At 43.2% G+C, this 15,260-nt stretch overlaps 1 non-coding gene across 1 annotated transcript; it reads left to right on the top strand.

Moving 5' to 3' along the window:
* The first annotated feature begins 1,938 nt into the window (after positions 1-1,938).
* LOC117312867 (U6 spliceosomal RNA) lies at positions 1,939-2,045 on the top strand. Its single transcript, XR_004527271.1, has one exon. It is a non-coding gene; the product is annotated as a U6 spliceosomal RNA (small nuclear RNA).
* Positions 2,046-15,260: the final 13,215 nt, after the last annotated feature.

Below are 15,260 nucleotides of genomic sequence, written 5' to 3' on the forward strand. Positions count from 1 at the left end.
ATTCTGCCAAGAATTATAGTGATTTTTAAAATGCAAATCTCATTCTCTTAGTAGATGATAAGTATATTGAAGGTAAGACTAATACCTTATTGTTATAATTCTGTAAGCTAGTGACACAGTTTCCTACATATAGTAGTTGCCTAATAATCAATTGCTGAACGAATAAATGAATGGATAGAATATTTGTAGAGGAAAAATATTAAATAGTAGTGAAGGGCTGATGAAGACTGATACCACCAAGGGTACCGAAGAATTTTTGCTCATCGATCAGTGTCCGCCTGTTAAATTCCTGCCCATTGATGGATCCACTGATGCATCAATCCCTTGAACAAATGCTATCTGAGCATCTCCTTGTGTAGGATGCTGTGCAAGGTCCTTCAGCGAAGAACACTGAAGATCTTGAGTAAGTGAAGAGAGCCCGTGCTGCTCTTATCCTGGTCATCCTGCCTCAGGTTTTTGTGCAGAGTTGAGAATTTGTGTTTGTGCCAAGACACCTGGGTTCTGATCCTTGCTAGCTTGTCACTTTTTTTTTGCGGTACGCAGGCCTCTCACTGCTGCGGCCTCTCCCGTTGCGGAGCACAGGCTCCGGACGCGCAGGCTCAGCGGCTATGGCTCACGGGCCCAGCCGCTCCGCGGCATGTGGGATCTTCGCGGACCGGGGCACGAACCCGCGTCCCCTGCATCAGCAGGCGGACTCTCAACCACTGCGCCACCAGGGAAGCCCTAGCTTGTCACTTTGAGCAAATGGCCTCATAAATCTGTTTCATATTGTGTTTAATGTTAACCTGATAAAGAGGAGATAATACCGTAGTGCTTGTTTATCTGACTCCCAGAAGTACGGAGGCGAGGGGCAATGATAAAGTGAAAACATTTTACCTTCTCTGAGAGCATATGAAAACCACATATAGGTATGTGTATATACACATACATACATACGCACACATATATTTTTTACTTAGGGGATGCAATGCATCATATATCTCCAACAAATTATAAACCGTGCCTTAGGTACCTTAGAGAAGCTCAATGGTTTCAATTTATGATACACACTTAGGATACAATACATCACAATTATTTATTCTAGATTTTTGCAGCAAAAGCTAAAAAACATCGAAAAAACAAAATTCCAAGTTTCATTACAAAACACCCACTATTCACTTGGTTCTATGACGTGACATTTCTTGTCATTGCACATACACGGTACTGCATAGTAATGCAGTGCTGTTCATTCTAGCTGGGGTTCTGGTTTTATTTTTAGGATTGTTTCGAACAGACCTTTCCCTATTTACAATTTTAATATCAGTAGTATTCATCTAATTATCTATCTGTCTATCTAATCTCGGAATTTATTTAACTATTTCCTAATCGTTGGTCATTTGAGTAATTTTCAGTTCTTCATTATTACACATGGTCTATTTTTAATCGCATACAGACGCCTACCCGTCACCTAACACATTCTTGGCTGGGCTCCCTCTACTGTCAGTTGATATATACCCAAGAAATGCCAACTCATTTTATTATTAGCCTGAGCAAAACAGAATTAGGAAGGATCTACAAATGTTTTATTTTGAAAATCAGACTGTGCATTTACAAGATGGTTTGCGAATGATTTCCTTTGGCAGGAGGGAGCTCTGGATCCCGGCACCACAGCTTTAATCTCCCAGGGAAGAAGAGTGATGACCAGGGACTTTATACGTTTATCAAACATTTATTGACCTCCAAGACACCAATTCCAGGCTGGGGAAGAAAGGTGTAATCCTTACCCTCAGTGGGCTTACTGGTTAGTAAATGATCTAGACCAGGGGGACTTCCCTGGCGGTCCCATGATTAGGATTCGGTGCTGCCACTGCAGGGGGCACCGGCTTGATCCCTGGTGGGGCAACCAAGATCCCACATGCCATGTGGCCAGAAAAACAGAAAACCAAAAAAGAGGATCGAGTGCTCGCTTCAGCAGCACATATACTAAAATTGGAACAACACAGAGAAGATTAGCATGGCCCCTGCACAAAGATGACACGCAGATTCGTGAAGCATTCCATATTTTTAAGATGTGGCACATATATGCAATGGAATATTACTCAGCCATAAAAAGAAATGAAATTGAGTTATTTGTAGTGAGGTGGATGGACCTAGAGTCTGTCATACAGAGTGAAGTAAATCAGAAAGAGAAAAACAAATACCGTACGCTAACACATATACATGGAATCTAAAAAAACAAAGGATCGAGACCAGCAGTGGCAATGCTCACGGCAAAGGCAACGATAACGCAGTGTGACAAGTGTTGTCAGAGCAGTCAATTCAAGTCACACACACAAGGAAGCGACAATAGTCTTGTTGGGGGTCCTAGAAGGAAGGGTCACAGAAACTGAGGCCCGAGGACCAGTGGGCATTGGCCTGGAGAGTAGTAGTCCAAGCACGGGAAACAGTGTTTACAGAAGCCCAAAGGAGAGACAGGATATATATTTTTTAGGGACGGCTAAGTCGAGCATACAGTTTGAACTGTATACAGTACACAGCTTGAGTTGGGGTGTCAATGGAGATGAAGGGGAAAAGGTAGGCTGCAGCCAGGTTAGGAAGGGCTTTATAAACCGCGTTAAACAACTTGGCTTTACAGTATCTGGGGGTGGTGCAGCTACTATAGAAAACAGGGAAACAGCTTGGCAGTTTCTTAAGAAGTTAAACATAAACTTACCATATGACCCAGCAATTCCACTCATGTCTAGCCAAGAGAAACAAAAGCATACAGCCATACAAAGACCTGCATGTGAATGTTCATAGCAGCATTATTCATAATAGCCCAAAGTGAAACTACCCAAATGCCTATCAGCTGATGAACAGGTAAACAAAACGTGGTCTATCCATAGGATGGAATATTATTCAGCCGTAAAAGAGGAAAGAAGTTCTGATACCTGCTACAACATGGATGAACCTTGAAAACATTATGATAAGTGAAAGAAGGCAGTCATAAAAGACCACATCTTGTATGATTTCATTTATGTAAAATGTCAGAATAAGAGACAAATTCAATGAGGCAGAAAGTGGATTATTAATTGCCAGGGGTTGAGGAAAAATGGGAACTGACCGCTAATGGGTATGGAGGTCCTTTTTGCGTGATGAAAATGTTCTAAAGTGAATCCTGGTGGTGGCTGTACAACTCTGCTAGTGTAGTACAACCATGGAACTGTGTGCTTTACATGGGTATGATATGGGAATTATATCTCAATGAAGCTGTTAAAAAATATCTGGGAGGGGGCAATAGGGAGGTCATTTGGTTTTAAGAAGAAAAATGTCACGATTAGATTTACTTTTTTTGGGGGGGGCACACCGTGCAGCTTTGAGGATCTTAGGTCCCTGATCAGGGGTGGAACCCGGGCCCCTGCAGTGAAAGCACCGAGTCCTAACCACTGGACCGCCAGGGAACTCCGTAGATTTACTCTAGAACTTTTGCTCTGAATAGATGCAGTGGATGGTTAGGACAGGGCAAGGTGAAAAGTGTGAGTCTGGTTAGTGGGTGGTTGCAGTAGTGGGAGAGACATAGGGTAGACAGAATGGAATGGACAGGTCTGAGACTTTAAGGAACAAAACTGACATGACTTGGGGAGTGTCAGAAGTGGGGGATGGGAAGTTAGGGATCTCACCCCAGTTACTGCCTCGGGCCCTTGGGAGGCTGGAAAGGCTATTCATGCGGATAGGAAACCAGGAGGTAGTTTGGGGGGAAGTGATGAGTTCAGTTCTGGACAAGATGAGTTGGGGCTTCCAAATGGCATTGGTTATGATCTGGAGCCCAGAGGAGAGAGCTAGTCCAGAGGTGGTGCACAAAGCATCTTCTTATTCTCTTACCACCTTATGAGGGAGCTTAAGCCCCTGGACAAGAAAAGAGCTATGGATACTGTAGCAGGTATTATATGCAAGGTTGGCTCTCAGTCCCTTTCCATCAAACCCTAACATGAAACATAGCGATGCTTTTGACTCAGGGCACAAGTTCAGCTTCTCCTGTTGGTTTATTGTAGCCAGTATTCGAATAGCTTCAAGGAACATCTTTTTTTAAATTTATTTTTATTTTTTTAAACTTTTTATTTTATATTGGAGTATAGTTGATTAACAATGTTGTGTTAGTTTCAGGTGTACAGCAAAGTGATCCAGTTATACTTATACACGTATCTATTCTTTTTCAAATTCTTTTCCCATTAGGTTGTTACATAATATTGAACAGAGTTCCCTGTGCTATACAGTAGAGGACCATATTTTTTTTAAGCTCAAATTAGGTTCTGCCATGCCTTGAATAAATGTGCAATTAAAAGAAACATTTGAGGGCTTCCCTGGTGGCGCAGTGGTTGAGAGTCCGCCTGCGGATGCAGGGGACACGGGTTCGTGCCCCGGTCCGGGAAGATCCCACATGCCGCGGAGCGGCTGGGCCCGTGAGCCATGGCCACTGAGCCTGCGCGTCCGGAGCCTGTGCTCCGCAATGGGAGAGGCCACAGCAGTGAGATGCCCGCGTACCGCAAAAAAAAAAAAAAAAAAAAAAAAAAAAAAAAAAAAAGAAACATTTGAATCCAAGACTCGCTTAGAATGTAGGCTGTTTAGCCATGACGTGTATCTCTCTTGGTAGAACATCCCAGGAAGTAGTCCGGTCTGGGGAACCGGGTGGTCCTCACTGCTTCCTTGTAGTGTATTCTTAGCAAGTTCCCTGATTCTCGGATTTCTCATCTGAAAAATGAGAATAACTATATTTCCCATGCAGTAGGATTATAAATAAAAACTTTGTAAAGTGTCTGGCTTGGCACAGGGTAAGATCTCAATAAATAGAAGTTTACTATTATTACTATGATTTTCTTAAGTGTTGAAAAAGGTGTTTGATACAGTGCTATAAAGGAAATGTTCTGAGTCTCTGTCTTTTGTACTCTCTTCTAGTTCCTAGATCTGTTCTAGCTACCAAAATCAATCTTGCCTCTTGGTGACTGTTATTTTAAACAGAGTATATTTTAAGTTTGTTCCCTTCATACATGGCATGATTTTATAAGCTGACAGCTCTTTGATCTAATTTGCTGGCAGATTATGCAAGAAATATATATTTTATTGAAATGCAAAAGCTAGTCAGTTTTTGCGCCCCCCTTTTCCCCCCGCCCTTCCCCTGGGCATTTGGGGAGTGAGGAGTGATAGTGGGCATGGAGGTAGGTAAGGGAGAGAAACAGGTTTTTTTTTTAATTAATTAATTTTTAGCTGCGTTGGGTCTTTGTTGCGCGCGGGCTTTCTCTAGTTGCAGCAAGCGGGGGCTACTCTTCGTCGCGGTGCACGGGCTTTTCGTTGCGGTGGCTTCTCTTGTTGCGGAACACGGGCTCTAGGTGTGCGGGCTTCAGTAGTTGCGGTGCATGGACTCAGTAGTTGTGGCTCGCGGGCTCTAGGGCGCATGCTCAGTGGTTGTGGCTCGTGGGCTCTAGAGCGCAGGCTCAGTAGTTGTGGCGCACCGGGCTTAGTTGCTCTGTGGCATGTGGGATCTTCCCGGACCAGGGATAGAACCCGTGTGCCCTGAATTGGCAGGCAGATTCTTAACCCCTGCGCCACCAAGGAAGTCCCGAAAAACAGTTTTTGTCTCTGATTCAGACCCAGGTGTGGGGAACCTTTAGATGTTTGTGTACTGGTTGATTTTGGCCCCGATGCTCTCCTCAACCTGCTTCTACACTGTCAGCACCTTTGTTTCTTTAGAGTGAATCTTGACCTCCTGTAACCTTTTCTTATCTGGGATGTCTACCACTATTTGGGTTTTCCTAATGGCCCAAGAGGACAAACTGAGACCCTTGTGGATAACTGTAAGGACAGAGGGGAGCAGCTAGGGCTGCTCCAGCTGGGGCAGGGAGGCAGGCAGGTGGGGGAGGGCTCAGGGAGACCTGGCTGGCTTGGCACATTCCCATTTGTCCTTTCTCCAAAAGATGCTCCTGGGAGCCAACCAGAAAGCTTTCTGTGTTCATTTTGTAGCCTGAGAGCAAACACGCCACCTTGGCAAGGGAGCATCAGACCTATAATAATAATACAGTTCTCTGACATTAAAGTGCAAAACATTTTCCATGACAGTTTAAAATTAATCACCACCACTTGCTGCTATAGATCCCTCTCCTTTAGGCAGTGCCAGCTTTGAGACAACTGTTAAGGCAGCCACATGGCTTCCAGGGAAAGAGCAAGAAGTCTGCAGAGACAATCGGCAAAGCTCCTTTTCTCCATTTTCCCTTTTGTCCTGGGGAGGATGTGCTTTCTCGCTAACAGGGTGGAAGATGGGGCTGGTAATTGATCATGGAGAACAAGCCACAACTGACTCTTACGGGTGGGATTATAAATGCATCTGGAGCTCTTAGTGACATTGATAAACCACTGGAGATGCCTGCTGTGCAGCTGAATGTTCCAGAAATTGTTCCCATGGTCTTTGAACTCACATCAAGGGAAAAGAAAGGAGCTTCCACATATCACTTTCTTTATCCGGCTGATGGAAATTAATAATCAGACAGATTTTACTCAGACAACCTCACAGAATCATTCAACAAATATTTATTTGTTTACTTTATTCTTTTAAAATTTTGGGAATTTCCTGAGAGTCCAGTGGTTAGGACTCAGCGTTTTCACTGCTGGGGCCCGGGTTCAATCCCTGGTCAGGAACCAAGATCTCTCAAGCTGTGCGGTGTGGCCCCCCCCCCCAAAAAAATCTAAACTTAGTTCCTGCTCATGGTAAAAGTTGAAATTGTATTGGAGGGTAAACGGTGAGCATGGAAATTCTTCCTCTTTCTCCTGATTCTTTGGTCCCACTCTGCAGAGGTTACCACTATAAACAGTTTCCTGTATATCCTTCAAGAAGTCGTTCTTGCATATACAGGCCTACGTGTGTATGTATATGTGTGTGTGTATATCGCTGTTTTCATTTAACAATGTATATTAGACACCTTTTCACACCAGTACCTAGAGGTCTACTTCACAGTTTTTAATGTTACATAGTGCTCCTTGGTGTGCATGTATTTATAATTTAACTGGACCTCTAATTTTGGATGTTTGAGGTATCTTTTGTTTGTTTTTTTGGTTTGCTACTATGAACAATACCACAGACCACATTTTCTTGGACTTCTTTGTTTGTACTTGTGCAAGCCTATTTGTAAGACAAATTCCTAGAAGTGAAATATTCAGGTCAAAGATATGTGTAATTTAATTTGTAAAAGATTGTGAAATTGTTCTTCAGATAGACAGTAAACATATACTGAAAGCTTTCTCCATGCCAAGCACTGTGCTGGGTGCTAGGGACAAAAGGTCACAGTCCTTTCCCTTGAGAACCTCATGGGAGAGACAGACAATAAATTGTTACAGTGCAACGTGGCAAGCACTATAATAAGGGTTTTGTAACACTTATTATTACCTTACTGTGTTAGCTACTAGTTTTAATCCCTCACTGTGATTTTTTAAGATTTTTGAAGTGTTTTTTCATTCCAGAGTAGCTTTTGGACTGTGATATGTTTCCCAGGTTAAAAAGCTGAAAACACAAAAGTCGAGGTGGGCCTGGCAGTGACAGCATGATGAAGTCCAATCAATATTTGAGAAGCTTCCAGGTCCAAACACTCCTGTGCCTGTCATGTCATTTAAGCTTTGCAAAGTTACGATTATTCCGATTTTGCTGATAAGGAAACTGAGGTCAGAAGTACGTTAATGGGGGCTTCCCTGGCGGCGCAGTGGTTGGGAGTCCGCCTGCCGATGCAGGGGACATGGGTTCGTGCCCCGGTCCGGGAGGATCCCGCATGCCGCGGAGCGGCTGGGCCCATGAGCCATGGCCGCTGAGGCTGCGCGTCCGGAGCCTGTGCTCCGCAACGGGAGAGGCCGCAGCAGTGAGAGGCCCGCGTACCGAAGAAAAAAAAAAAAATAAGTACGTTAAGGAGTTTGCCCCAAGTCGTACCATTAAAGAATGGTGTAGTTTGGTTCTGAATGTGAGTCTCTTTGATGGCAAACTCAGGGCCCTTTCTCCTGAGCAGTTTGTCTACGGCACAGTGGGTCACATTGTCCCCAGGGATTCTAAACCACAGCCTCCACAATGACCATGAGATTACTGAGCAGAGGCACAGTGCCAGGGATGGAGAAAAACAAGTAGCAGGAGGACCCACGACTTGGCCTTGGAAAACTCACTGCTTCATGGGGAAGAGAGGTCTCCATCTAAATGTATATGATGCATAGGACAGTCACCCAAATTCACATTATTCCAGACAAATGTTGTAGCCTTGAGAGGAGGATTTCTGGAGTTAAGAAGATGGGTTGGTTGGAGGGGAGTAGAGGGAGGGGTAATTGGAAAAAGGTGGTCAAAAGCTGCAAACTTCCAGTTATAAGATGAAGAAGTACTAGGGATGTAATGTACAACATGATGAATATAATTAACACTGCTCTATGTTACATACAAAAGTTGTTAAGAGAGTCGACCCTCAGAGTTCTCATCACAACAGAAAAATATATTTTTTCTTTTATTTTATGTCTGTATGAGTTGATAGATGTTCATTAATCTTACTGCGGTCATCATTTCATGATGTATGTAAGTCAAATCGTTATGCCGTACTCTTTAAACTTATACAGTGCTATGTGTCGATTATATCTCAGTAAAACTGGAAGGAATAAAAGAAGATTGGCTGGTTTGAAGGATGAAAAGGTAGTTCGGGAGGAGAGGGGCTGATGGGACAGGGTGGGCAAGGCATGGGGAGGGCCAGTGTGGTTAGGTGGCTGGATCTTTTTAAATTTTATTTATTTTTATTTTTGGCTGTGTTGGGTCTTCATTGCTGTGCGCGGGCTTTCTCTAGTTGCGGTGAGCAGGGTCTACTCTTCGTTGCAGTGCACGGGCTTCTCGTTGCGGTGGCTTCTCTTGTTGCGGAGCACGGGCTCTAGGTGCACAGGCTTCAGTAGTTGTGGCTCCCGGGTTCTAGAGCGCAGGCTCAGTAGTTGTGGCACATGGGCTTAGCTGCTCCACGACACGTGGGATCTTCCTAGACCAGGGCTCCAACCCGTGTCCCCTGCATTGGCAGGCGGATTCTTAACCATTGCGCTACCAGGGAAGCCCAGGTGGCTGGATCTTGACGTGCATGGGGGTTTACGTGGGACATAACGCAGGGAGGTTAAGTTGAGGCATATTATAGAGATTTTAAGTAACTTTCTTTTTAAGTATAAAAGTTTTTTTGCACAGAAAAATGACATGAACTAATCTATATTGTAGAATAATGAACATCAACAGTATGCAGGAAAAATTAGACTGAGGAGCCCTGGGAGGAAAGGAAATCAATTAGGGGACCACTGTGAAAGTCTGCATGCAAGGAACTGATGGCCTGGACTGAGGTGATGGCCTTGGAAACTGGATGGGCAGGGACGGGTTTGAGAGGTGTTGTGGAGTTGGACTTGACATGATTGGATCTAACTGATTTGCTAAAGGATGGAGGGGGAAAATTAGAGCTGTCTAGACCAGGATGAGTGGTTAGGCCCTTAGGGAAACAGGGGGCCACACACAAGGAAGAGCATTTGATGGGTGAAGATCAGCTTTGGTATGTGGACTTCGAAACCAGGTGAGACATTATAGACATTTATAGACATGTGAGATGCCTATAAACCAGCTGGAAAATACAGTCAGGAGATGGGGAGAAATATCTGAGCCACAAATGTAGATTTAGGAGTTGTGGTTACAGCTAAGGGAGGTTGTTTGGAAGACAAGGACCAAGAAGGCCTACATTTAAGGAATTATTAGGGAAAGGAAAGGGGAGGTAGGAGAGGATGCAGGCAGTATGGAAACCAAAAGAGTTTTAAGAAGGGATGGTCAATAGTTTATGTATTGCAGAAAATTTGAGAAGATATGAGTTGAGTGTCATTAATTAACATGTTGAATGTTGTGATTAGGAAACCTTTGAGATAATGGGTCTATAAACAATAGTTCAAAGCTTTTCTAAGAGGAGGCAACTGGGTCATAATCCAGCACATTAAGTACAACTGAGGGGAGAGTGGGGGTGGGGCACTGGTCTTCAGAGTCCAGCGGTTGGGCTGTGATCATCCTGGACAGACAGACCTTTTTGTAAGAAGGTGGATCTACCACCATGCTAGGGTTAATGGTGAGAACAAGGAAGAAAGAACTGTCAAGAGTAAGGCAGATGGGACTTCCCTGGTGGTGCAGTGGCTAAGAATCCACCTGTCAATGTATGGGACAAGGGTTCCATCCTTGGTCCAGGAAGATCACACATGCCTCGGAGTGACTAAGTCTTTGAGCCACAACTACTGAACCTGCATTCTAGAGCCTGCGAGCCACAACTACTGAGCCTGCATGCCACAACCACTGAAGCCCACACGCCTAGAGCCTGTGCTCCGCAACAAGAGAAGCCACTACAATAAGAAGCCCTGAGCACTGCAATGAAGAGCAGCCCCTGCTCGCCACAACTAGAGAAAGCCCACACACAGCAATGAATACACAAAGCAGCCAAAAAATAAATAAATTAATTAATTTAAAAAAAGAAAAAGAGTAAGGCAGACAGCAGAGATAAAGCAAGAGCTTTGCAGAAACTGGACCAGGGACGTAGGAAAGATGAGGTTGGTGGGGAAATTGACTATGGGTCCACTTGGCAGCAAAACAGTCTCTAAGGTCATGAAAACACAAAAGAGCACCTAGACCTGGGGATAGAGTAGGGGCTGATGGTACAGAACCACAGAGGAGGATTGACAGTCAAACTAAAGGACCTTAAGCTTCAGGGCCTCTTACTCGCACTGCTCCCTTCCAAGACAGGGTGGTGCGCCCTCCCAATGCATTCATGTGGTCGTCTGCTTTAGTAAAATTTTCAAAATTGAGACATCTTCACCACAGTTGATTAGGACTGCTGTCCATTCCTTTGGTCTTGCCCTCTGTCAATGTCCCCTCACGTTGGTGATGTTGGAATGGCCATGGGCATTTTTGGGATCCAGTTAAAGGGAAACTGATTTTCAGATTTAATGGAATTAAATCTGGGTTGAATGGGATATATTTCTCTGGCTCACAACCACTTTCATGTCTACTTAAGTTACTGCTGGCCATCCAGGTGTGATGACGTGCAGGTTTGGGGCCAGAGGACTTATGATATAAGTGTGTCCCACCACACCCAGGCCCAAAGCATGAGGAGGGTGGAGGAGAAACAAGCCTCGAAGGGCAGAGTCAAATTTAAGTCTGGAAAATTATTCCAAATTCTATTGCTCATATGAAATAAATTTCATAAAGGACTTTTATTTTATTTATTTTTTTCATAAAGGACTTTTAAAATTTAATAACAGCTCTAGAAATTAGAATTATCAATAATAAAAACATTCAAAGAACCATGCTAAGAAAAAAGAGGAATTTATCTTTCTATTTTCTCTGTAAATTATATTACAAAATCATTGTCAGGTAAAGATGTGATCAGAGATAATGCAGTAAAAAATGTAGGAAAAATGTATTATAGAGGGCTAGTAGGCAGCAAATTGATAAAAATATTGTATTACCTTTTCTGGATTTTTTGGTTCACTTTCCTAGGTGTATCAGCTTTAAAAAACTGCTATTTGTTGTGATTTATTTTCTTATTTGGATTAAATATTTATTTTCATATCTAATTTTATTTCTATAGTTTTTCTCTATCACATGTATTAAAATGTGAGGTTCTGAATCCCCTAAATTGTATAAGCTTGAGACTCCATAAAACCTGGATCTACCCCTCTTAGATCCTTACATCTTTTTGGTCCCAGGAATATTATTGGTGTGAAAGAACCTTTGTGTGTCTAAACAAAGAAGAAAATCTGGATATTTAAATGTGTGGGTTGTATTCTACTGTAACCTCTTTACTTGATACCACAGAGAGATGCAGATCTATGATTCATCCTGCATAGTAATAAGCTTGACTGAGAATGAATTCCAAACTCTTTAATAGGCAAATTTTTTTGGAGCAAAGGTGCACTTTGCATAAGTTCACAATAAATATTTGCTGATTTGAGGAAATATGGTATGTAAATACATAGGCCCTACTGAAAAAGAGGAAATTTTTTCATCAAACGGATGTTAGTAGCTGGTGGATTGAGTCATCATGGTTCCAAGAGAACTTCTCCTTCCTCCTCATTACCCAGCCCCTTCTCCTCGAATAAGTGGTATCCTCTAGGGTAAAAGGTGGACACAGACAATGGGGCAGAAGAGACTACAACATGCATTCATTCGTCAAACTTCCATGGAATATCTACTAAAGCTATCATGACCTGGGTCAGCAACTTGGGTGTGCAAATGTGATCACATTTTTTCTATTTTTCTGATTAATCATTCAAGATTACACATGCCCAACTTAGCAGGAAATACAGCTTCTCCCTTTTGAGGCATCTCTGATTTGTCTAAGAGCCTCAGACACCCATTCAGCCCCAAATGCTAGGCTAGTCCTTGTTCTGCCAGGCAGAGAACAGTAGTTGAATCAGCGTACAGCTGATGTTGCTTCTTCCACAGTCTCGCTATTGCTCTAAAAATTGGTCCCATTCACAACTCTGGATGCTTGCCCATTATGTTGATGACGTATTGCTTGTTGAGACCCCCCTCATGAGTGGTAGTGGTGCTTCAACTTTGGACTCTCAGTTTAACACTCTTTTAACTCACACTTACATGGTCAGGCATAACCCTGATGCCAAGGAGGTTGGTTCTGGAAGCATTTCAGAGCATCGCCACCCTTCTAGGGACCAGGTCTCCCCAGGAACATAGGTCCAGGCCACTAGCTGAGATTCTTCTCCCTATGGCAGTGTACCTCTGGGGATTTTCCTGCCAGCATCCACTTCATCAGAGAGTTTCTAATAATGTTGAACTTCAGGACTTCCCTGGTGGCGCAGTGGTTAAGAATCCGCCAGCCAATGCAGGGGGCACAGGTTCGAGCCCTGGTCTGGGAAGATCCCACATGCCGTGGGGCAACTAAGCCCGTGTGCCACAACTACTGAGCCTGCGCTCTAGAGCCTGCAAGCCACAACTACTGAAGCCCGCATGCCTAGAGCCCATGCCCCACAACAAGAGAAGCCAGCGCAATGAGAAGCCCGTGCACCACAACAAAGAGTAGCCCCCACTCGCCGCAACTAGAGAAAGCTCATGTGCAGCAACGAAGACTCAATGCAGCCAAAAATAAATAAATTTATAAACAAAAAATAATGCTGAACTTCAAAAAGAATTGGGGGACTTCCCTGGTGGTCCAGTGGGTAAGACTCTGCGCTCCCCATGCAGGGGGCCTGGGTTCGATCCCTGGTTGGGGAACTAGATCCCGCATGCATGCTGCAACTAAGAAGCCTGCATGCTGCAACTAAAGATCCCAAGTGCCGCAACTAAGACCCGGTGCAGCCAAAATGATAAATAAATAAATAATAAATTAGAAAAGAAAAGAATTGGGGTCTGAATCCATTTGCTTGCTGCAGTGCTCCAGAAGGGCCTTTGAATGCTTTGCAGATTCATTCATTTCATCTCCTCTTACCCCCTTCCAAACCAGAACAACCACCAAACAGCTCTGCAGACTGAGGGGTAGTCAGTGGAACTGAGACCATTCAGTCCACTGGTTGACCACCTATCACATGGATAAAAATGTGAGGTTCTGAATCCCCAGGCACCCCAGGCATCGACAATACCTCAGGCACTAGACTTAAGGATCAAGAGGCAGTCTGGCCTTCAAGGAGTGCACAGCCAATAAACAGTTTCACTGAAATGTAATACATGCATATGCAGCTTGCAAATTGTACCTCGGTGCTGAGGAACCACAAAGGAGGGGTGCAATCAACGAGGTGAAGCAACAATCTGAGTGACAGACCCTCTGCTGAGCTCAGAACTGAGCCTCCTCTCCAAGGCTAGCTCATCATCTGCAAACAAATGTGCACCCTCACTCATATCCTGGAAGCTCCCTAGCAGACCTTCACGATAGAGGTAGACGGGTGCCCCCAGGGCCGGGACTAGGGTGAGGCAAATTTTAAGGAGTCATAAAAATCTTCAGAAATTGAGATTCATATTAAAAAAAAATAACGGCAAATTATGGCCCATAAGTCAGCTGCCTGGTTTTATAAATAAAGTTTTATTGGAAACATCAGGATTAGGGTAAGTTGAGTGAGGCAGTGTTATGAAAGTAAAGGTTTGGATCTTTATTTAAAATTGTGGGACCTCCCTGGCAGTCTAGTGGTTAAGACGCCACGCTTCCACTGCAGGGGGCACAGGCTCGATCCCTGGTGGGGGAACTAAGATCCCACATGCCTTGTGGTACAGCCGAAAAAAAAAACTGTGATTTTTGTTCATCACTTTTTTTGCAATGTTTTTTGTCTTTTTAATATATTATATGAAAACATTATTTATCTTGATTTCTGAGGTTTTGGTGCCCCTGTAAATTCTGTGCCCAAGGAGAGTGTCTCCCTTGTCTCATCTTAGCCCTGGCCCTGGGTCCACTCCTATCAGTCTTCAGAAACATTTAATCATATCTGAGTCATGGATTAAACACAGCTGAGATGGCTGTTGTACATACAGAATTCCAAGATATAGTAAATTCTATAAAGGACAGGTTACTAGGAGAGGAATTAATATTAGGTAACTACACAAGATTTGGTAGTTTGGAAGCCCTCTCTGAGGAAGCGGCATTTGAAATAATCTCAGACTTTGAGAAAAGTTGTAAGAATGGCACAGAACTCCAATATACGCTTTACCTGGATTCAAAATTTAAAAAAAAAAAATCTTAAAAATGCTTAAGTTATTACTTGGTTTGTCTGCTTGGAGGAATGTTTTTTGTCTTCCAATTATTACAGATGTAGCAATCAATAAACATATTCTACCTCTCATATTCTACTTTCTCTCTTCCTTTCCCAGTAGTTGTTACTTTATTTATATATTGTCAGGACACATAACTGTCATATCCTTTTAAATCACTCTAATGTGTAGAATTAGTTTTAGTCTACAGTAAATGTATTCAAAGCTTGCTGCCAATTTATTTTTTTCATAATTTTCCCAATTATCTCTTGGTTGCCTGACATTCATCCTCTGGTGGTTTCCTCAAGGAAAGGTTCATATAATGGATATTCCCTGAATTCTTTCATGTTCAAGACTATCTGTAATCTTTATAGTTGAAAGATAATTTGGCTGGATATAAAATATTTGGGTAACACTTTTTTTCCCTTGGAGATCTTTAAGTATTGTACCACAATCTTCTGGCACTGAATATTGCTGTAGAGAACTCTGAGACCAACCTGATTTCTCTCCCCTATAAATGACTTGATCATTTTGCTCGACAGATGTA

Source organism: Tursiops truncatus, chromosome 6 (genome assembly GCF_011762595.2).
Source record: "Tursiops truncatus isolate mTurTru1 chromosome 6, mTurTru1.mat.Y, whole genome shotgun sequence".
Lineage (NCBI taxonomy): Eukaryota > Metazoa > Chordata > Mammalia > Artiodactyla > Delphinidae > Tursiops > Tursiops truncatus.